Raw genomic sequence first — 24,881 nt, 5'->3', positions numbered from 1 at the left:
ACGCAGGCAATTTTGCGAGGCGCACAGCCGCTGGACCGGCCACCCTGCGTACTAGGAACGCACCCATTGTGGTGCAGGCCCATGGCTTTATAACGTGACGCATCTCCCTAGATGCGTCATGCTGTAAATGACTCGCAGGGATGCGGCACGTTTACGCCGCTGTTGCGTCACGCAAGGCAACGTAAACGTGGCGCAAGGGGCTTGTAAATGTAATCTGCCCCCTAGTGTCTAGCATTACGCAGTTCTGTAAAGTACACTCATAAATAATAGTTACTCAGGCCAATGAGACCACGAAATAGAAAACAAATAAGCATAGTAGCAACGCCACTGAGAAGGAGAGCAGTGCACCTGAAATGCACAGAAGATTTTGAAATATAATTTAACTACAATGTAATCGTCATCAGCGGCATTATTGGCTTGCTCCATGTAAAAAACAAATATTTGCAATACAACAACACAGAGCAGGAGAAAACATCATAGTAGTGAGTGATTAAATGGCTACTACTACTCACCAAGCCCGGGGATCTCCAAGCCGAGCTGGTCCAGCAGGTCGCGCTCGCGGTCCAGGAGGTCCGTCCAGCGATGGGTGACCTGGCTGTAGGTGCGCTGGACCCCGTAGAGGTGGGATATGGCCCAGCACACCTTCTCCCACCGCTTCCGGCGCTCCCGCATGTTGTAGCCGCCGGCCGCGATCCTGCCGCCTCCCGCGATGGTCCTGGGCAGGCGGCGCTAGACGAAGTAGACCAGCGCGCCCACTTCCTCCGGGCTGAATATCTCCCGTCGCGTCACCTGCTCCACCCTCAATCTCCCGCATGCTGTCCTGCCACTGGGTCCAGCACTACTCCCCGCCGCCGCTGCGGCCCTCAAGTGCCTGGGCAGCTTCACGGCGCCTGGCTTGACCATGGTCTGGGCAGGTAAGGTAGGAAGAAGTAGAAAATTAAGAAAGAATAGGATAGGGAAGAAGAAAAGAAAAGAGTTTAAAAAAGTAGTTTAAAAGTAAAGAAAAATAGCAGAAAAGACAAAAATATACAGCTAGGAAAAGAGAGGGATAGATAAGAAGCAAAATCGTAAAAAAAAAACTGAAAACAAGCAAAGGATGGCAAAGATACCAAGAGGATTAAACACCATGCCCAGACACAGGAAATGAATGAAAAACAAGATGGCCGGCGCCCGTTCACGAGCGCGAAAGTAAGTTCGCGCGAGATTTTCCTCGCGATCTCGTGCGAACCTCTAGATTTCCCGCGCGATCTCGTGCGAACCTCTACTCGCAATGCGCTTACTGCGCGAGATTATACATAGCGGGCGGAAACGGAAATACGTCACGCAAACAAAATGGCCGCGCCCGTACTCGACCTTGGGGTAAATTCGCGTGTTGCGCTGCAAGCGGCTCGCGAATACTGCAAAAAAACTCGCGAAACAACAAGCCGCAAAAAAATAAAATGCTCATTCGCACGAATTGGCGGCTTCCGCGGTCGGTTTCGCACGACGCCGCGCCCCGCGAATAGCGCGAAAAAAACCGAAAAACGATTTCAGCAAAAGCAAAAGCAATGAGCAGGTGCAAAAGGTCAACCTCATGATTTGTAACGATTCTTTGTAGTGCTTCCTGAGGGGGCCCTCCAGAATTCGGTTGCCTGCTTGCAACTATTGTGTGACCCTGCTCTGACCTTAACTGTATGCCACAAAGGTCCTGATTTACAGCTAAAGGAGCAGACAAGCAGGTGCCAGGCTGGAACTTTAAATTCTTTCAGTGACACATTAATTAGCCCCTAATTCATTATTGTCAGTTGGGGCAGGGCAGGTGTTGTTAATAAACTAACCCCAAATTAATTCATGTCAGTTCAAGCAGGGCAGGTGGGCTTGCTTTCCCCCCCCATCTTCTACAGTGATGATGAACCAGAGGGTGGCATTGATGTAACAGAGGGTGGCATGGGTCAAAGAGAGGGTGCCAGTGGTAAAACAGAGGGTGCTGGGAGGCTGTGATGATGAACCAGACGTAGAAACAACATAGTCGCGACCGTTGCGAGCCGACAAGTAAGTTCGCAATTGCGAACTAGTACCAAATCCTCGCGAACTGGCAGAAACAATTGCGAACACACAAAAAAAAAAAAATCCGCGGGAATTCGCGGATTGCGAGTTCGCAAATCCGCAAAATTCACGAACGCGAGATCCGCAAAATTCGCCCATGCTTACTACCGGCCAATATCTTTAATTGACTGCACCTGTAAGATCATGGGCAGAGTACTCCTAGAAAGATTGGAGGCCTGGTAAGCTCTCTGACATTCAATATGGATTTAGGAGAGGCCTGAAGACGGTCGAACAGTGCCTTAATCTGCACCTGGTTATAGGCAAATATACCTTAGTTAAGCCAGGTTCCCTTTACTTAGGGTTCATGGACCTGACATCTGCCTTTGACTGGGTGCAGAGAGGAATGCTCTGGGAGAAGATGTTGGAGATGGGCATAGAACCACCAATTGTGCCTTTCATAGCTGCTATGCTTTGGGAGGTCACTGGGAGGGTCCGATATGGATTAGGCAGGGAGCTCACTGCTCCAATTAAAATGAGTCGTGGAGTCCGCCAGGGCTGTGTGCTTGTCCCATTTTAAATTTTTTTGTATATAAATGATCTAGAAACCTCTATTATAAATGGGCACGTAGACGCACCCAAGATAGGCCGTAGGTTATTACCAGCTTTATTATATGCAGATGACTGTGTTTTAATGTCTCAAACCGGGGTGGGGCTGCAACAGCTTTTAATTGGTTTTAACAATTTTATGAGTGACCTTGGTCTCAAGACTAATGTTGCAAAATCTCAGATTATGGTGCTGGGTTAACATCCCACCCTTGTAAAGATATTTTTTATAGGCAGTGAGAAATTGATTCAGGTGCCCACTTTTTCCTACTTAGAAGTCCTTTTTGACTCAAAAAGCACATGGCTGCAGTTAATGGAGACAAGGGTTAGGGGTTTTAATCAAAGCATGGAAGCTATTTTTAGATTCTGTAAAAAGTTAGGCTTAGGTCCTGTAAACACAATAATCGAGATCTATAAAGCTCGCACATGCGCTGCCGCTTTATATGGCGCAGGAGTTTGGGGCCCCTGCAATACTTCAGGTCTTCAGCGAGTGGAAAACTCGTTTTTGAAACGCCTACTGACCCTTCCACGGAGCACCCCTGCCACCATGTGCCATAGCGAACTCAGTGTGATCCCCCTATCCTTTTGAACGCAACTAGCACCTCTCTTACTGTGGCACAATATTTGGTCAGAAGAAGAAAAAGTTCAACAGTTCTGAATCATGCCATTATTGTAGCTTGCTTAAAACTAGAGTGGGCAAGCAAAATCCCTTGGCTCTCCTATGTCAAAGCCCAACTGAGGAACCTGGGTTTGTCAGACTGTTTCGACTATCCAGCAAATACTGCTAAAATCCCAAGGGCCAAGTTAAAGAAAGAATATATGGCGTATCTGTACTTGGAAAGAGATATGCAAGAGATGGGTAAAAGAAGGGTTCTTGACCACTCACTTTTGGTTTGCTCAATGAGGACTGAGCCCTACCTTTCTTTTTACTTTAGTCATGTCAAATTATATATATACTACTATTATAAAGCGAGAACTTGGAACCTTTGAGGCGGGTAAACTCGAAAAGTACACCACCAATCACAACACCCAATACAGCGTTGGAAAGGGGAGGTCCAGGAGATGGACATTGGCTATATATATGGACACCATATACATTAAAAAGGGGGGGCACCCTCAGTGGTACAGTAGTCCCTTGTGGGCGTGTGAAAAGATGTGGGCGTTAATCTGGCAAGATGTGGGCGTTAACATTGTCCACGATGCAAGGATATGTGGGCGTTACATGTGGGCGTTAACATTGAGAGGGGCAAGATGTGCGTGTTAACATTGTCCACGATGCGAGGAGATGCTGGTAAGCCAAACTGTATTACAACAGGTAAACCAAACAGGATTACAGCGCAGTGCACACTTCACTGTAAAAAACAAAACAGTACAAAACCGTATTAGAGCGTATGCGAGGAGATGTGGGCGTTAACATTAAGAGGGGCAAGATGTGGGCGTTTACATTGTCCACGATGCGAGGACATGCTACAGCGTAGAGATGCGTCGGCGCAATGGCGTGTGGGCGGGGCGTTACGGAAATGCGCTGTTCGGGGTCCGGAAGGAGCGCTGGCAGGAGCAAGGGACCCACACCCGACATGCTCAAGTGCCCAGCTAATGTACTGCCCAGCGCGGGGAGGAGCATCGGGGAGGAGCGGCGGCGCGGTACCGACACCCGACATGCTGGAGTGCCCAGCGCATGGGGGAGCAGCATGGAGGAGCAGCGGCGATGCTGCTGGGGGAGGAGCGGCGATGCTGGTGAGCACTCTAGCAAATCCTACCCGGACAACGTCTGGACGGGCTGCTAGTTACCTTATAAGGTTTAGGTTTGGAAGCTCACATCTGTTGGTTTCATATCCACGAAACGCTTACACAGATGCTGGGCTGGATTTCTGGCTTTATATTACTCCAAGGCACACTTTTTTAATACCACTTTTAAAATATTTGAAAATAAGAAGGTGTCAGGCAGCTTTGCACTATGTCCAGCTTTTAAAGGATGAATTTATCTGTCTGAATGTTTATAGATATATCTCCTCTTCAGTCCAACTTAGAAATATTGTTGGGAAATGCCTTATATTGCACTTTATCATTGCACTATATATATATTGTTGTCTTAAAAATGTTGCCATGTGGCACTAGGAATGTAGATTCTTTTCTGTCTCAGCATAATTATTGTTGTGTCCAGGGCGGTGATATGAAATGTCTCTTTTTCTTTTCAAGAAATATTGTTTATACTGTTTATTTTTCTAAATTAGAAATCTTTGTTTTTATAATGTATTCTTTTATGGCTTGGAATATAGCCGAATAATCATTTCCGAATGAAAAAAAAGAAAATCGCAATATACAGGTAACAACACTAACACTTACAGCAAAAGCCAATAGCGTGCAAAATAGTATCATACTCAAAAAACGGGCCGCAAACATACAGGAAGTGATGTCAGCATGCATCCTGAGTAATGGAGGAGTACTGAACACGTTCACTTTCTCTTTTAAACACACTGTCAGTGTCTGTGGAGAGTGTTGGAGGTGGTTTGAGTTGTGTGCTTATTTGTTTTGAGTAGAGAGTTGTGTTGTGTTCTGTGAACTGTCCCTAGTGTCTCGGTGCAGTCCTGTGTACTTATCCTTGCGTGTATTTTGCGTCTTCTACTAAATCTTGTTGGGTGTCTGTCCACGTGGTACTTAGTTTATATTAACTATTGCAGGAGGAGTGTTTGGGGCTTTTCTTTTGGGTTAGTTGATTTTGGGGTGTTTTTGGATATGTCGGGTGTGGGCAGAGAGGGCACGATGTCAGGGTGGCAAGATGTCAGAGGGGGAATTGGGGGGCTTCCTCTTGCTTGTCAAATTCTACCTGCCATTGATGGTTAAGAGTGGGGGAAGGATCATGCAGGGATATGCCATATGTGTACGTAATGTGTGTACGACAATAGAAGCACTGATAACAGGATTGCGCGGGCCATGAGGGTGAAATGTTGGACCACCTGGGAGTCATCGTTGGCCGGCAAGGTGGTAAGTACAACTCCGAAGTTCATCAATTAACTTTTTATTACCAAATTCAAAAATCTAGACAGGAACACAATATAAGAAACGCTACAGGACGATGTCAGTCAGTTATCTTAAGTCAAGCTTAAGATAACTGACTTGGGAGAGGATGTTTGGGGAGAGGATGTAGCCTTACGGCTACAGTGGTCAACCTTAGCCCTGGGGAACTGGGTTAGAGTCTCAGCAACGATGCTCAACATCCTGTGCTTCTGGGCAAATTACGTAAATCTCCCTGTGCCTAACAAAAATGAATGTGTTCATCTGTAACTAAACTGGTGCTCATGTAAAGCCCTCTGATACCCGATGTGAGAAGTTGGCCTGGTATATGATGCTCACTAGTTCTAGTGATCACCTTGCACCATGCCAAGCAACCCTTATGATGATTGGTTGTAAGTCAACCTTATAGACCAGCTATCCTAGTAGCGTGGACAAAGCAGTCTTAGGCTAAACGCTGTAAAGGCATGTGAAGCAAGCTGTTTTACCATACACAATCCCCTTGAATACCAAATGAAAGGACACCACAAAGATATATATTGAAAATATATATATATTTATTTACTACAAACATCCCCTATACTCTTTATGAGCACAGAAGCAAATGCGTTAAAACAAAACACAGTTTAAATATACAAAAGTTGCACAATATGGATGAGCCCTAGGGGCCACCTAAACCATATACTAAAATAGTGGTATAAGAACCACCTAGCTGAAAGGAAGTAGGCCTAGGGCCTTGGGAATCGCTGGAGCTGATCGGGACTAGCAGTGAAGAAGTCGGGAAAGGCCCGCGGGACTCGGTGCAGTGCTGAAAGTGCGCACATACACCAATGCAACGTCAATGGTGCGTAAAAGTTACAAAGTTAGTGTTTAAGGAACCTTCCGGCTGACCTAGTGGACAAAACTTTAGACCTAGGCACTAGAGGTGTGTACCAGTGTAGGAACACCGGCATTGCTGAGTTACCTCACCCACAGGAAGCGGGTGCACAGGTGCGAAGTAGTGTCGGGTTTCGTCACGCAGGTGGATGGTGCTTGGTGCTGAAGATGCTGCAGGCGTCGAGACGAGAAGAGTTCCAGTGGATCCAAGGGTGGATCTGAAGTGGTGAAGACCTGAAAGCAGAGGGGACAATGTTCAAAGTCACTAGCCAGTGACTACCGTGGAACCAGGATGGAACCAGGCGATGTCGGGTGCAAACAGGCGATGAGGTGCAGCTTGTCTCATCAGCCACGTGGACACGAAGAGGTCGAGGACGTCCAGGAGTCGATCACATGCTGTCCCACAAAGGCTCTAGCTGATGGCGGTATCGGCAACTTGATTGGAACAAACAGGCCTTGGCTAATGCAAGCCACGCAGGAAGTGGATAAAGCTTATCACTCGGACCAGCAAGGTCAGAACGGGTGCCCTATTTTACAGGAGCGAGGGCAAGTCTGGAGCAACCAGACCCGCAGTGTAAATTGTAGGTTTTGTCGCCAAGATGGCCACTGACCACGTGGCAAGAGGCCGGGATGGCGCATCGAGTGGCATGATGCAAAAGGGCCCCATGCAGATCGTGGAGATGCTGGGGGCTGTTCTTCAATGCAAGGGCTGCTCGGTTGTGGGGCTTTTAAAACCCCAAAGGACAGCATCGAGGGTGCGTCAGGTGCTGCGCAGTCAGCTTCTCGGGGGTCTTTTGAGATGTCCGGTCCCACGTCTCTCGGTGCCTCCACGGGTCCCTTCTTTGCAGGGACTGTGGATCGGGCTGTGAGAAGTCTGGGAGTCTGGGTATTGTTGGGCTCTGGGCTTGGGCTCCGGCAGGAGGAGGCGGCAAAGCAAATGTCGAGTTGCTGGATGGTGCCTGTGTTCACAGGGTGGCCACTCCTAGGCCACAAGGGAGATGCTCTTCAGTCTTCTGTGCAGCAGAATGTCGAAGTCCAGTCGTCTTCTTAGTTTCAAGTTGATTCAGGATGATCTGAGGTGCTATGGCACTGCTCCCACTCTTATTCCCAATCTGAGGGGTGGATCACCTGCTAGGTCCATCCTCTGGGTGGGACCAGGAAGGGAGGCGGTTACACCCCCTTTCCTTTGTCCAGCTCCGCGTCAGAACTGGGGCTGGAAAGCCCCAGCACCGGTTTGGACTGGCTTATGCACGAGGACACCTTGTGTGCCCCGGGCATGTCTGATTCTATTCAGCCCTGTCCTACCCAATACACAAAATCCTGTCTGGGGTGGTGCTCGCACCTCCCAAGGCAGGAAACCCTTTGTCCAAGCCTCCCTCGCTGGAAGGACTCCCAGCAGCAGGAGGTCAGACTTGTGTCTGTGGTGGCAGCATCCATTTTGTGATGCTGAGGCTCTGGTTAACTTTAACCGGGGTTCAGGTTATGTACATGTCGTGTCCCTCTAGAAGGGTGGAATGCTATTCCCATCGACAGAACTGTCGAGGGGATAGTATTCCGAATCGTATGACAACTTACTCGATATGTTTTGTTAAAGCCAAACCAAAGTTAGCACACAACCGCGAGGATTATAATGCACTTAAGAGTACATGGTATGGCAATATCCCGGAACAGCTAAGGGAGTTGTTCCCGACAGCTGCAGACAGGCTCAGCTCATGCTAGAGCACCATCTCACATGAAACCACGCACTCTGCCTCCAGGATTGCAGAGGCCTTCCATAGGAGTGACTTATAGGTTAACATGTGTCCAGTTAAGGTTAGATATAGGGATACTATATCTAAGTAAGAGGTGATTGCACCAACTTACCCCAGCTGAGTGATCAGCCAGTTGTGTCAAATATGGAGGCCAGGCCAGGGGTGGCACAATACATGCTGCAGCCCCTGGTAGGCCTTGGCTACACCTATGCCCTGGGTACCTATGGTACACTGTTACAGGGGCCTATAAGGTGAACCAGTTCCAATTCGTAATGCACCTAGAGTGCATTGGCATTAATTTAGAGAAAGAACAGCAGGCTGTGGGTCTGATTAGCAGGCCCACAGCCACATTAAGTCATAAACCAGTGAAGCAAAAAGCAAAAATTTGGGGTGGCCATAGGATAGCAGACCCTACTCTCCTACACAACCCCCCCCCCCAAACGCAGGGACATTAGACTAACCTTGACCAGTTGTGTCTTCATGTTCTAAGTGGAAGTACCTGGAGAGACCATCTACGTTGCCATGGTCAGTCCCCGGGCGGTGCTCCACTGTAAAGTCCATCCCCTGTAGGGAAATGGACCACCTTAGTAGTTTGGGGTTTTCACCCTTCATCTGATTAAGCCATAAGAGGGGCTTATGGTTGGTCTGGATCTTGAAGTGAGTGCCAAACAAGTATGGTCTCAACTTCTTCAGGGCCCACACCACAGCAAAGGCCTCCCTCTTAATGGCTGACCAACGTTTCTCTCTGGAAGTCAGCCTTCTGCTAATAAAAGCAATGGGCTGGTCTTGACCATCTACATTAAGTTGTGAAAGCACAGCTCCCACTCCCAACTCAGAAGCATCTGTTTGGACAATGAACTCACTTGAGTAGTCAGGACTCTTCAGGATAGGTGCAGAGCACATGGCCTTCTTCAGGTCATCAAATGCCTTTTGACAGTTTTCTGTCCACTGAATCTTTTTGGGCATCTTCTTGGGTGTCAGACCATTAAGAGGAGTCACAATGGACCCATAGTTCTTAACAAACTTCCTGTAGTACCCAGTCAGGCCCAAGAAAGCTCTGACCTGAGTCTGGGTAGTTGGAGGGGACCAGTCCTTTATGGTCTGGATCTTACTCTCCAGTGGTTGAACTTGGCCTCCACCTACAAGGTGGCGCAAATATGCAACCTTACTCTGCCCTATCTGGCACCTTGTGGCCTTGATAGTGAGGCCTGCCTTTTGCAGACCCTCAAGCACTTCCTTCAGGTGGACCAGGTGATCCTCCCAGGTGGAGCTGAAGACAGCAATATCATCAAGATATGCTGCGCAAAAGTCATCCAACCCAGTAAGGACTTGATTCACCAACCTTTGGAAGGTGGCAGGTGCATTTTTCAAATCAAAGGGCATCACCACAAATTGGTAATGTCCTCCAGGGGTAGAAAATGCTGTTTTGGCTTTGGAGTCCTCAGATAACCTGATTTGCCAATATCCAGCTGTCAAATCAAATGTGCTCAAATATTTGGCAGAAGCCATCTTGTCAATGAACTCATCTGCCTTTGGAATAGGGTGTGCATCTGTCCTAGTGACAGCATTGAGTCCTCTGTAATCCACACAGAACCTCATCTCTCTCTTGCCATCTTTGGTGTGAGGTTTGGGGACAAGAACCACTGGGCTAGCCCAGGGGCTCTCTGAAGGCTCAATAACACCTAATTCCAGCATCTTTTGCACCTCATTCTTTATACAGTCTCTGACATGGTCAGGCTGCCTGTAAATCTTGCTTTTCAAAGGAAGACTGTCATCAGTGTCCACCACATGGGTACACCAGTTAGTCTGACTGGGTGTCAATGAGAACATATGTCTGTATGACTGCAAAACTTGTCTACAGTCATGTTGCTGATGTTCAGTGAGGCTGCCATCTAAGGCCACACCCTCAACTGAGCCATCTTCAGGGTTCTGAGTTAGCAGGTCTGGGAGAGGGTCACTCTCTTCCTCCTGTCCCTCATCTGTAGCCATGAGCAAGCCCATGTCTGCCCTGTCAACATATGCCTTCAGTCTGTTGACATGGAGCACCCTGTGGGGGCTCCTGGGAGTTCCTAGGTCCACCAGGTAGGTAACCTCTCCCTTTTCCTCAACAATTGTATGGGGTCCAGACCATTTGTCTTGGAGTGCTGCTGGGGCCACTGGCTCCAACACCCATACCTTCTGTCCAGGCTGATACTCAGTCAAGACAATCTTTTGGTCATACCAAGCTTTCTGTAACTCTTGGCTAGCCTCAAGGTTTTTGGATGCCCTCTCCATATACTCAGCCATCCTGGAGCGGAGACCAAGTACATAGTCCACTATGTCTTGTTTAGGCTTTTTGAGAGGTAACTCCCATCCTTCCCTCACCAGACATAGGGGTCCTCTTACAGGGTGCCCAAACAACAATTAAAAAGGGGCTAAAGCCAACCCCCTTTTGTGGGACCTCTCTGTAAGCAAACAGAAGGCAGGGAAGAAGGATGTCCCATCTTCGCCTGAGCTTTTCAGGTAATCCTTTGATCATACCCTTTAGGGTCTTGTTAAATCTCTCAACAAGCCCATTACACTGTGGATGATAAGGAGTGGTGAACTTGTAGTTGACACCACATTCCTTCCACATAGCTGTCAAGTATCCTGACATGAAGGTGGTACCTCTGTCAGATACTACCTCCTTAGGAAACCCCACTCTGGAGAAAACTCCAAGCAAGGCCCTGGCCACAACAGGAGCTGTTGTGGTCCTAAGTGGAATTGGCTCTGGGTACCTGGTGGCATGGTACACCACCACCAGTATGAATCTGTGCCCAGATGCTGTAGGGGGATCTATTGGACCTACAATATCAATCCCCACTCTTTCAAAGGGGACCCCCACCACAGGTAGTGGTATCAGGGGGGCCTTTGTTGTGTCACCTGCTTTACCACTGGCTTGGCAGGTTACACAGGAGCGACAAAACTCCTTGGTGTCTTCAGACATGTGAGGCCAGTGAAAGTGAGGGACAAGCCTGTCCCGAGTCTTATTCTGGCCTAGGTGTCCTGCTAAAGGAATATCATGGGCCAAGGTAAGAAAGAAGCCCCTAAATTGCAGAGGTATAACCGACCTCCTGGTTGTACCAGGCTTGGGGCCTCTACCCTCTGAATAAAGGAGCCCATCATCCCAATATACTTTATGGGTACCTTGAGCATTCCCAGCAGCCTCAGCAGCAGCATGCTGTCTGAGGGGTTCAAGAGAAGGACAGGTTAACTGAGCCTGCCCCAAGTCTGCCCTAGAAGGTCCCCCTGTCTCCAGAAACTCAACCTGATCAGGTTCAAGTTCTTCAGGGATAGTTCCTTCAGGGGTCTCAAGATCATCTTCCTGTGAAGGTTGATCCTCACTTGTAGGCAGTTGGGAAGGCACAGCCTTTACCCTCCTGTTCTTCTTCTTGGAAGGTGCTTGGTCCATTGATCCAGGATCCTAGACCTGAGGTTCAGAGAGGTACTTTTTGGCCTGTGACCTGGTCACAGCAAGGACATGTGATGATATCCCTAACATCTCTGCATGAGTCCTGTACTCAACTTCTGACCATAGAGAGCTCTCCAGGTCATTGCCCAACAAACATTCAACTGGGCGATCAGCACTAACCACAACTCTTTTTAGGCCAGTTACCCCTCCCCAGGAAAAGTTAACAATTGCCACACTATGTGTAGTAGTGACATTGCTGGCATTGGTCACCAGGTAATTATCACCTGGTATGTGGCCACGGGACTGAAACCGCCTTGCTAGCAGTGACTGAAGAGTCTCGAAGGATACTGGATCAGGGGGGATCAGTGGCAGTGATCCTCCTTGATCTGAGTGCCGCCTTCGACACGGTCAGCCATATCACTCTGCTGAACCGTCTCCAGAACATCGGAGTTTCGGGAAACGCACTGAGGTGGTTTAGGTCCTTTCTGGCTGATAGATCCTTCCAGATCTTTGATGGTAACACAACATCTACCACCAAGCCTCTCAGCTGTGGAGTGCCGCAGGGCTCATCGCTGAGCCCTGTACTGTTTAATGTCTATATGAAACCGCTAGCTGGGGTAGTAGAACCGTACGGCATTAAAATCGTGTCGTACGCCGACGATACCCAGCTGGTGGTTTCACTGGCCCAGGAGAACGGTGGGCAAGCCTCGGCTGGCCTGCTGAAATGCCTGGAGAGCGTGAGGGAGTGGATGACTAACTCCTCCCTCAAACTGAACGGTGGGAAAACTGAACTCATGCTCTTAGGCCCACCCTCACCACTACCTTTCTCTTCCTTGTGGCCTGCTGGTCATGGGGCACCTCCCACCCCTAAGGACAATGTCAAGAGTTTGGGAGTCTGGTTAGACCATAAACTCTCTTTTTCCACTCAGGCCACTAAGTTGTCTGCCACCTGTTTTGGCCTTTTAAGAACACTGAGGAAGGTCCTTTCACTTTTACCTCTGGATGCCAAGAAGGTGGCAGTACAAGGCCTTATCCAGTCCCGTCTAGACTCAAACAACGCCCTATATCTGGGGGCGCCTGAGATGACTCTTTGAAAGCTGCAGGTGGTACAAAATTGTGCAGCACGTACCATACTCCAAATCCCACGGTCTCAGTCCGTTAGACAGGGACTGAAAAGCCTACACTGGTTACCGGTGAGACAGAGAGTGGCTTTTAAGGCTCTGTGCATCACACATCGAGCTTTTTGGAAGACTGGATCAGCAATCAACACCAGCCTTGTTATCCCTTACCACCCTAACAGGAACCTCCGGTCTTCCGGTACTTTTCTGGCAGTGGTGCCCAGAGTAAGGAGAGCTAGGTCGGGGGGCAGGATGTTCTCACTGAACGCCGCCAAGCTGTGGAATTCACTTCCCTTTGATCTTCGATCCACACCCGACCTACTCCCTTTTCGCAGGAAACTGAAAACCATACTATTTAGGAAGCCTTTTTAGTTCCTCCTGTGCTCCGTCTCGGCTCTGTCTAATCTTAGCGCTTGGACGCCCCTGGGCAGCAACCGCGCTTAACAAATCGAAAAATAAATAAATAAATATTGTCCAGGGTCCACAAAGCTAGATGTCACCATAGTGACACTGGCACATGTGTCCCTGTATGCTTGAGCCACTTTTGCATTAATCAAAGGTGTCTGTCTGTACTTGCCCAGATTACTGGGACTTATAGTAGGGGCCAAATCTATGTCCCCATCACAAATCAGAACAGCCTGTGTAGGGGTTCTGACCAGGCCAGCATCTCCCTCAGTTCCCAAGGTGATACCCACTACCCCCTTAGTTTGTGGACCAACACTGATAACTGTAATAGTGGGTGCAGGTGCCTTAGGGGCTGCAGTGTTGGGGGCTCCACCCTTTTTACACTCACTTGTCCAGTGAGAGATGTTTTTACATGTACTACACCAGGGTTTTCTTTGACCTTCTTTCTTCTTGGAAGTTTGGGACCCACCCTCAGTATTAGTTTGGGGCCCTGTTGAAGACTTCTGGACTTTAGCTTTCTGCTCCCGACCCTTCTGGTCTGTTTTCTTTTGGTCACCACCCTGGTTCTGGTTCTTTTGCTTAACTCTGGTTCTAACCCATTTGTCTGCCCTCTTTCCCAATTCTTGGGGAGAGGTCAGATCTGAGTCAACTAAATGTTGATGCAACTGCTGGTTCTGACAATTATTTAAAATGTGTTCTCTCATAAGCAAATTTTACAATCCTTCATATTCTGTAACCTTCCTTCCCAGCAACCATCCCTCCAGAGCCTTAGTGACACATTCAACAAATTCAGACCAGTCCTGAGTCTGTGTCGTCTGGGTCTCTCTGAACATTAACCTGTACTGTTCAGTGGTTAAGCCTAACCCATCAATCAGAGCACTCTTCAGGACCAGGTAGTTTCTAGAATCCCCATCACTAACTATGAGGAGTCTGTCTCGGCCTCTACCTTCAAAGGAGAGCCACAAGATTGCTGCCCACTGCTCCTGAGGGATCTGCTGTACTTTGCAGGCTCTCTCAAGTGCAGTCATCCATTTGTGGATATCATCCCCAGGATTGTAGGGGGGCACAATCTTACTCAGGTTTCTGTTATCAAAAGACCTGTCTTTTTCCTTTGGGATAATGCTGCCACCAGTGGGTACTAACCCACTCTCTCTATGCTGTCTTGCTCTATCAAGTTTCTCTTGGGCCAGGGCAACCTCTAGTTCCCTCTTCTGGACCCTAAGCTCAGCCTCTCTCATGTTGGCCTCATGTTCCCTTCTCTGAGGGCTAGTCATCCCCCTTCTGGAGTGACCATGAGAGCCTCTAGAAGCTTGGGAGGTATTGGATTCACCTGAGTGATTCCTTCTCCTCCTTTGCTCCTGGTTAAGTCCACTTGGGGGTCTGGGTAAGGTCATCCTTAGCTCAGTCCCAAATACACTTAAGTTAGCCTGGGTAAGCCTGCTGGCCAGCACCTGACTAAGTCTACCATCATCAGAATCACTGCTCCCCCTTCTGTCTCCTCTTCTTCCTCCTCCTCATCAGGCTGAGTACCTCCAGTGACTTGGTCATCCTCATCTATCTGGACTACAGGGACAGGGGTGTCAGTATTGTCATCTTCAGTGGGAGAGCGTCCTTCAGCATTCCCTGTGGGGTCTGCTTTAGAGGTCTTTAGAGCTTCAGACTGGTCTAAAAGCTCTCTAAGGTGGTCTGTAGTAGGGGTTGGACCCGTCTTGAGACCTCTTGAGGCGCAAAGCTGCCTCAATTCCTTAAAATTAAGCATAGCAAATTTGAATGGTGCCCTTGGAGGGTCACTCTCAACAGAGACAGTCCCAGTGGACCCCTCTGCTCCAGACATTGCTCTAGTGTGGGTGGATATGTTGCAATCTACCTACACTGGTGTTTACCTACTAAACCTATCTAGTAGTTGTAGTCAGGGTGTGCTACTCCCTATCCTCTACAACAACTAAGTTCAGTAGAACTTAAGTGTACTAGTCTTGTTTTATATGTACCTAGCAGGTACCTGTATGATCTTTCAAATGATACTCTCAAACATTGTAATGGTAAAACAACAGCAAGCTCAAATCCCAACCGCTGCTTACCAATGTGAGAAGTTGGCCTGGTATATGATGCTCACTAGTTCTAGTGATCACCTTGCACCATGCCAAGCAACCCTTATGATGATTGGTTGTAAGTCAACCTTATAGACCAGCTATCCTAGTAGCGTGGACAAAGCAGTCTTAGGCTAAACTCTGTAAAGGCATGTGAAGCAAGCTGTTTTACCATACACAATCCCCTTGAATACCAAATGAAAGGACACCACAAAGATATATATTGAAAATATATATATATATTTATTTACTACAAACATCCCCTATACTCTTTATGAGCACAGAAGCAAATGCGTTAAAACAAAACACAGTTTAAATATACAAAAGTTGCACAATATGGATGAGCCCTAGGGGCCACCTAAACCATATACTAAAATAGTGGTATAAGAACCACCTAGCTGAAAGGAAGTAGGCCTAGGGCCTTGGGAATCGCTGGAGCTGATCGGGACTAGCAGTGAAGAAGTCGGGAAAGGCCCGCGGGACTCGGGTGCAGTGCTGAAAGTGCCCGCATACACCAATGCAATGTCAATGGTGCGTAAAAGTTACAAAGTTAGTGTTTAAGGAACCTTCCGGCTGACCTAGAAGGACAAAACCTTAGACCTAGGCACTAGAGGTGTGTACTAGTGTAGGAACACTGGCGTTGCTGAGTTACCTCACCCACAGGAAGCGGGTGCACAGGTGCGAAGTAGTGTCAGGTTTCGTCACGCAGGTCGATGGTGCTTGGAGCTGAAGATGCGGCAGGCGTCGAGACGAGAAGAAATCCGGTGGATCCAAGGGTGGATCTGAAGTGGTGAAGACCTGAAAGCAGAGGGGACAATGTTCAAAGTCACTAGCCAGTAACTACTGTGGAACCAGGATGGAACCAGGCGATGTTGGGTGCAAACAGGCGATGAGGTGCAGCTTGTCTCCTCAGCCACATGGATACGAAGACGTTGAGGACATCCAGGAGTCGATCACAAGCTGTCCCATAAAGGCCCTAGCTGATGGCGGTGTTGGCAACTTGATTGGAGCAAACAGGCCTTGGCTAATGCAAGCCACGCAGGAAGTAGAAAAAGCTTATCACTCGGACCAGCAAGGTCAGAACGGGTGCTCCTTTTTACAGGAGCGAGGGCAAGTCTGGAGCAACCAGACCCGCAGTGTAAATTGTAGGTTTTGTCGCCAAGATGGCCACTGACCACGTGGCAAGTGGCCAGGATGGCGCATTTAGTGGCACGATGCAAAAGGGACCCACGCAGATCGTGGAGATGCTGGGGGGCTGATCTTCGATGCAAGGGCTGCTCGGTTGTGGGGCTTTTCAAACCCCAAAGCACAGCATCGAGGGTGCCTCAGGTGCTACGCAGTCAGCTACTCGGGGGTCTTTCGAGATGTCCAGTCCCACGTCTGTCGGTGCCTCCACGGGTCACTTCCTTGCAGGGACTGTGGATCGGGCTGTGAGAAGTCTGAGAGTCTGGGTCTCATTGGGCTCTGGGCTCGGGCTCTGGGCTCAGGCTCTGGCAGGAGGCAGCGGCAAAGCAGACGTCGAGTTGCTGGATGGTGCCTGTGTTCACAGGATGGCCACTCCTAGGCCACAAGGGAGATGCTCTTCAGTCTTCTGTGCAGCAGAATGTCGAAGTCCAGTCGTCTTCTTAGTTTCAAGTTGATTCAGGAAGATCTGAGGTGCTATGGCACTGCTCCCACTCTTATTCCCAATCTGAGGGGTGGATCACCTGCTAGGTCCCTCCTCTGGGTGGGACCAGGAAGGGGGCGGTTACACCCCCTTTCCTTTGTCCAGCTCCATGCCAGGACTGGGGCTGGAAAGCCCCAGCACCGGTTTGGACTGGCTTATGCACGAGGACACCTTGTGTGCCCCGGGCATGTCTGATTCTATTCAGCCCTGTCCTACCCAATACACAAAATCCTGTCTGGGGTGGTGCTCGCACCTCCCAAAGCAGGAAACCCTTTGTCCAAGCCTCCCTCGCTGGAAGGATTCCCAGCAGCAGGTCAGACTTGTGTCTGTGGTGGCTGCATCCATTTTGTGATGCTGAGGCTCTGGTCAACTTTAACCGGAGTTCAGGTTATGTACATGTCGTGTCCCTCTAGAAGGGTGGAATGCTATCCCCGTCGACAGAACTGTCAAGGGGATAGTATTCCAAATCGTATGACACCTTACTCGACATGTTTTGATAAAGCCAAACCTAAGTTAGCATATAACCGCGAGGATTATAATGCACTTAAGAGTATATGGTATGGCAATATCCCGGAACAGCTAAGGGAGTTGTTTCCGACAGCTGCAGACAGGCTCAGCTCATGCTAGAGCACCATCTCACATGAAACCACGCACTCTGCCTACAGGATTGCAGAGGCCTTCCATAGGAGTGGCTTATAGGTTAACATGTGTCCAGTTAGGGTTAGATATAGGGATACTATATCTAAGTAAGAGGTGATTACACCAACTTACCCCAGCTGAGTGATCAGCCAGTTGTGTCAAATATGGAGGCCACCCCTGGCCTGGCACAATACATGCTGCAGCCCCCGGTAGGCCTTGGCTACACCTATGCCCTGGGTACCTGTGGTACACTGTTACAGGGGCCTATAAGGTGAACCAGTTCCAATTCGTAATGCACCTAGAGTGCATTGGCATTAATTTAGAGAGAGAACAGCAGGCTGTGGGTCTGATTAGCAGGCCCACAGCCACATTAAGTCATAAACCAGTGAAGCAAAAAGTAAAAATTTGGGGTGACCATAGGATAGCAGACCCTACTCTCCTACACCCGATGCCTCAGGTCTAGTTCGCGCTATAAAAAAACTCCCCCCCCCCCCCCCCCAAAAAAAGCTTACAGCTTCAAAACAATCACATTTGCACCATTGTGCAAGTGAGACAGTGTTTATGTTGATGTTTGACTATGTGCAAGAATGTTTACACTCCTGCAGACAATAAATGAAGTGCTGTGTCAAGGTTAAATGTGTGCCGTGCAGTGCATCCTATTAACCCGTTTACCGAGGTGGGTGCAGGCGTTCCATTGTGCGGGGGGCTGCGTCGTCCAACGGACGTGCGCAGCACTACCGAGGTAGTGCTCGCGAGGGCCGTTGGCCGACTAACGCACGCAAGGGGTTAGGATAGTGTATGAACAGATTTGTGTGAGTGGACCCTTAATGGGAATTAAGTGCCCAGGTGAGCTGCCCAATGCAGGATACATGACAAAAACCTCTACCTGAGGTACAAATGTGTGCCACCGCTGTGCAAGGGTCTAATCACATGTTGACACTTCACTATGTTGTGGCTATAAACGTGGCCTTGGGAATGTGTCATGCCAGTAGTATGTGCAAAATTATCACATTGTCTAGCAAGATTATTTTGTGTTGCACAACGATGCATTGGTCATGTTTTGTGGGTACGACAGGTAAAGCAGATACAATCATGCATGCAACTTGAGCAGAGATAGTACTTTTGCAGATACAATTATGTATGCAACATGAGCAGAGACAGTACTTTTACAGGGCATTTTGTTTTTATGTACATGAATCTGATGATGAATAGGACATGTGAGAACTTACGTCTGATACCAACAATACGTTTCTTTAATATCTCACAGCTGGAAGACCACCGATTACTCGGGGTGACAGCGACACCTTCATGGACTTACACGCCACTGGTGAGTGCTTTCATGAAATATTTGTATTATGAGCTGGGAAGAATGTTTGTGGTAAATCCTGTATGTAGTTATGTACAGTCTGGGTGTGTATCACATGTACCTTCCTCCAATGTGATGATGGATCATGTAAGTGTGAAGTATGCATGATTTAAGATCTTGAGATTGAGCACGGCATTTGTCTTACTGCCGTAACTTTGTACATCCTCAGTCATTGATACCCAGGCCAAAAGTATAAAAGGGTTATGTCACTCCAGCCGATGCATGTGCTTTACACATCATCCAGACAAGAGAGAAGACATGTGATTGACGTTGTTGATGGCTAAGAGCAGACATGGAATGCGCCTACAGCCTTGAATGAGATGACTGTCAATGAGGATCAATTCTGTGGTGCACCAGGTGTCAGTTAGAGGCACCAGTACAAAAAGTCAATCACATACACAATATGAAAGCAGTTGTACGTGATGAAAAAGTCAGTGCTGCAGGATCCTGAGTCATGCCTCCTTTGGATGCGTCGGCATCACTGTGATGGATAGTTATGTACCAAGCTTTAATTACTGACAATAGTCATTGTTTTTCCTATGATGTGTTGTATCTTTGACATGTTGTTGCATATTACAAGAACACCATTTACTTATCAACGTTACAAGGTACAATATTGTGGTAGCAAGAGTGTCTTAGCTTGAGTCACAATGCTGCGTCAAGCTGGCTGCCTGTGAATGAAGCCCAATAGTGCCTAATACCACCTTTTCACATCATATCTTGTGTACTAATGATGGGAAATGTATACATGCAAAACCAACCTTTTTTAATGTCTGGACTCCAAGACCAGCTTGAATATGTTTGAGTGCATAATGTGTTCTACCCCGGCCACATTGTATATGAATATGCACTGTGGTGAGATTGGTTTAATTAGTTCCCATCCCTGCTGTTCTAATCTGTGCAGCATTGTGCCGCACACATGGAAACAGCAAGACACCACTGATTATTCTTGTGCAGGAAGGTGCGCTTTACATCACATGACCAATCTGTGTTGAAAATGTAATCATGTGACTTGAAAATGTGCAACATTATGCAGAACATATAGAAGTGACAGGACATCATTTAAATAAGGGTTAGGTGCAGGAATGGACACCCTATGGCACATCAACTTCCACATCAACGCAGTGACACTTGCACCAGAGTGCAAGTGGGCCTGTGTAGTTGCGAGTAGGCAAAACTTTTCCTGCAGCGCGGGGGCAGACACAGTCTGTGCCATACTCTTGTAGGTATGGTACAAACCTGCATTCTTGAAGTTGCAGGGCATAGCATTAAGCCAAGGAGATCAATGGCACGCTCCACAACCACCTTGGAAATATGGCCCCATGTATTCCTTTGGCATGGCATGCCTCTGCATTGGTCCCTTCAACCTGTCTCCTTGGGCTCATTCCCCTGGTAGAATCAGTCTGAATTTGTGACAGCATTATCATTTGACTCTGACAATCTTAAAATGTTGTGACTCGACTCTTCCCTTGACATGCCCCAGGCCATAAATTCAGGTCCGTTACATCATCAAGTTGTAATTGATCCTAAATTCCACATTGCATTGTTTAGGTCACTTTTGAACTTCACAATCTTTGTTTAAAGTGTAGGGACAATGTTTTCATGCCCTTGTGTTTCAAAGTTAAATGGAGAATATTGACATAAATATCATGAATAATTGGTGTTATTTTTCAGACAAAAATGAGGATGCACATGCTTTTCAGATCTATAAGGAACGCTGCCTGCACATACGCAGGGTGGCCAAGTGCTATTGTGCTATCGGAAAGAGATACAGAGATGACCGGGCAGCTGGGAGATGGAATTCTCTGCCAGAATTTGCACAGCTAACAGTGGATGTGGACACACAGGCTATACCAGGCCCTTCTAACATCAGGCACGTCTCCAGACATACCCACAGATCTGGCACTCAAACTCAGACACAACACAGGCAACGTGCTGCTACTGGATCTTGCACACAACACAGTGCCTCCTCAAGTCCACGCAAAAAAGGGACTGCCACACTGCCATCTTCTGGGAGATACATTCTGTAGGCTTCATCAACAGGAACCGTCGGTGCATGATGGACATGAATGTGCAATTGGCATAAGTTGAAAGGGATGTGTCGGACATGAACACCCACCACCAGGACATCAAGGGTGCCCTGAGGCACCCATTTTAAGCAGGCCAGGATGTGAGCCTTCCCCTATCCCAGATAGTTTTTGTACAAATGTTGTTCTATTAGTGTAAGTCTTTAATTGTTATTTAGTGTAGTTTTAGAATAGACATAGTTAGTGTAGTTTTTAGATAAGGTTTTAGATTTTTTATTCTCTATGGGCCAGATGTATGACCCTTTCATATAGCGCCTCGCAATTTGTGACACATTGCAAGTCGCAAATTGCGAGGTGGTAAATGAAATGTACAACAGTGTGTTTACACTGTTTTGTGATTCTCAATGGGGTAGCAAATTGCCGGGCTCATTAATATTAATGAACCTCTCGCAATTTGCGAGCCCATTGTGAATGCCAACCCTCCCAGGGATGGTGGCCTGCAGGGCTCAGCAGACCACCATTTATGGGACTGCTTTTTAATAAACCTGCTTTTTTTTTTTTTTAATGCAGCCCATTTTCCTTAAAGGAACACGGGATGCATTGAAGAAAGAAAAAAAACGTTATGTTTAATTTTTAGGTCAAGCCAAGCGTTGCAGCGCATGTGCTGCTCGCTCTGCAAGACATGCTGTGGTAAGGTTAGATGTGGAAGTGGTGTGGAAGTCTCGCCAACTCTCCGCCCATACTTTTCATTGACTGGTGGCATTATCTTTGGTAAACGCCGGTTTCCGATTTAATATGAAGCTTCTTAGCCCCTCTTTCTTACCGCCCTGTCTCCTTTTGTGACCGCCCATCAGGACTGAATCTTTTACTTGAGGTGTTACACGGTCAGCGTTATGTAGCGGGTGCGCATTATTTTCTTTCAGGCGCACACTGCTTAGCAGTGGCGCTGCTTCCCCCATCGGTGGCCAGGTGCTGTGGGTGTCGCTCGCTGGCCAGAGGTGCGCTCGCTGTTCAGTCTTCACATGTTGCGAAGAGTAGAGGTGAGCTTACTCTCGGAGAGAGCCCAGGGAAGAGTGCTGGGAGCCACAGGGAGGCCACCGGGGATCGGTACAGGGCGGCGTGGAGGCGACATTGCCTGCAAGGTCTTACAAGCACGAGAGACATCTCCCCTGCAGTCTCAATGTAAGCAGCCCCATTCTATCGTATCTTATGGTTATCGACCTAGTGCCGAACTGCGATCAAGCGCTTTACACAGCTCAAACCTGTTCCTTCATCTGTGCTCATTTCTTGAAGTGATTTATTCCAGGAGCAGTCTACGCACACTACACAGCCGGCAAGGCAGAAGCTGCAGAAGAATGTGTCTTTTCTTACCTTATTTTATAGTCGTGCACATTAATTTCAACAGTCTCCATCACTGGTGTGGTTTGGTATAGTTTTGTATTATGAGTTCCTTTATCCTATGTTTCCTACCTTTATTATATGATGTTACACTACAGTTTGATGTGTTATGCTATGAAACGTGTTACTTTATAATATGCTCTGTTAAGCTACTCTATGTGGCTAGGGCATGCAATGCAAGGTTAGCTATGTTCTGTTATGCTATGTTACTCTATGCTATGCTGCTACTGGCTATATTATTTTGCGATGTTGTGTTATGTAATGTCTGGTACCCAATGCCTACATACGCTACATTATGCTCTGTGTTCTATGGTATGCCCTGCTAGGCTATGCTATGTTATGCTCTGTGTGTAAGTCCCCTGGCAACTTTAAAGCATTTACTTGGGACCACAAACAGATTATAGAGGCTTTGGTAGTTGTAATTTTGGAAATACGTTGCAGATTCTGACGGGTGCCTGGCGGCTCGGAGGTGCAGAAGCGCCCCTTGCTTTTCTAGCCACAGGTAAAGGCAATCAAGCTGCTTTGGCGCCCACCCCGTCTCTGGCATGAGTCGCGGGGTTGAGGGAGGATGGCTGCAGTAAAGGGGGGCAGGGGATGAAAAAGCAGGATACATTTTGCAGTTCCAATCAACAGTCAGGCCCCGTACATAGGGCACGAGAACCTGCTGCGTCACTACGGATCGGGGTTTGAATGAGGAGTAAGGCGGCAGGGCCGGCCTTAGGCATGTGCAAGCTGTGCACCTGCACAGGGCCACCAAACCCTGTGGAAAATTAGCCCATAATTCTATCGATGCCCAGGCCGCTGGCGCAAACCGCCTCTTAGTTCCCATGTTGAATAATTACCAAATAAAAGAGACGGGCGCTGGAAGCAGGAATCAAGAACAGAGTTTATTTCTCATGAGGAGAGCCAGTCATTTCGGACACGAAACACAGTGTCTTTCGGGAGGTGCTCTAACAAGTGAGCTGAGACTCTGGCTTTTATACCTTACAAAACACTTGATAGTACAATCAGAACAGTATGACGCAAAAGAAAGACATCCCTATAATCCTCGGGTCAATCCTACCCCACATATGTTCACAATGGGGACCCTTGACCTGCTGATAAGAGGGGAGGGCAATCACGCAGCTGAGTGTTCCGTCAACTGTTTAGAATGTGTGCGCCTGATCATAGCCCAGGGGGTGGGGTGGCCAGGATCAATAGTGGGTTCTTTGAAGAGGAGTGACTTCATACAATAAGGGTCAGTAAATGGTATCTCCTGGCTTGGGCGATGGCCTCGGACATGTGTGGTCAGTCGGACTCGGGGGAAGGGGTCATCAAAGAGGTGGTATTCATGCAGTGTGGACAATCGAGCGCGGAGGGAAGGCTTGTCAACAGAGGGGCATTCATGGAAGGAAAGGAGGTGCTGGTCAGGCGCGGCCGTGACTCCCAAGGACAGGGTTTTGCAGAAGGAGAAGGTTTATGACTTGTCCATGTGAGGGAGAAGGAGGGGGTCAGGGTGCGCGCAGGGTCAGAGTCGCACAGAGAGAGAGAGGTCTTATGACCCGTACATGAGAGAACAGGGGCAGTCAGATACAGCTGGGGGGCTATGTCAGCTGAGGCGAAGGATGCCTCTTCAAGAGGGAAATGGGGGGGGGGTGCCTGGGTCAAGCAGGAGGGTTGCCTTTCATAGCAGGGTCGCGCAGAGTGCTGGGTTTCATGGTCTATGTATGTGAGAGTGGGAGAGGGGGTGCTCAAATGCGCGCAGGAGGGAAGCCAGTGATTCTAATGAGTGGGCAAGAGGCCAAGGTGCCTAAAATGGCTGTCATGTACACATGGGTACAGGCCTTTGCGGGCGGAGGGATGCAGTCAATGCTTTACAATATTCATGGTGCGTGCAGGGAGGGGAGTGGGAAAAGGGAAATGAACGTTGCTTATGTACATCAATACTTCTTATTTTCTACAGTCGCCCCTTTTTACATAGCAAAGTTCATTTTTGCAGTCCATGAAGGTACATATAAACAGGTGCGATCGAAGAATTTGCATTTGTCAATACTAACATATGGCATATAATCATGGACAGTTGATGTGTTTGGCAGAACGCAGCACATAGGGGATGGCATTTGTCGAGTTCCTATCATTTCAAATCACTACATAGCATAAATGTTTCTGACTTAAAAATGTGACCAATGAACATTTTGACCAAGTAGTTGAGGGAGGAATTCAGTTCAATACGCAAGATCTCTTCGTCACAGTGTCTTTTTATCAGTGAGCCATCACTGGTAGGCTCTAGTCCGTGTCCTTTCGTTGGCGCTGTTGAGCACCGGCGGTGGAGCTATAGGTCCAGCTCGGTTCTATCCTTACGCGTTGCAGGGTGCGGTCAGTCCTCTGCTGTTAGACCACAGTCCTGTTCCCTAACCAATCCTTTGAGTGGCGCCTTAAGCTTGGCACCTATATTTCCGTGGCGTAACCCCATTTCCATCTAGATGCTGTTCTTCCTTT

The sequence above is a fragment of the Lissotriton vulgaris genome, chromosome 2_1, assembly GCF_964263255.1.
Source record: "Lissotriton vulgaris chromosome 2_1, aLisVul1.2, whole genome shotgun sequence".
NCBI classification, from domain to species: Eukaryota; Metazoa; Chordata; class Amphibia; order Caudata; family Salamandridae; genus Lissotriton; species Lissotriton vulgaris.
The sequence above is the reverse complement of the archived record's forward strand: the minus strand, read 5'-3'. Positions refer to the sequence as shown.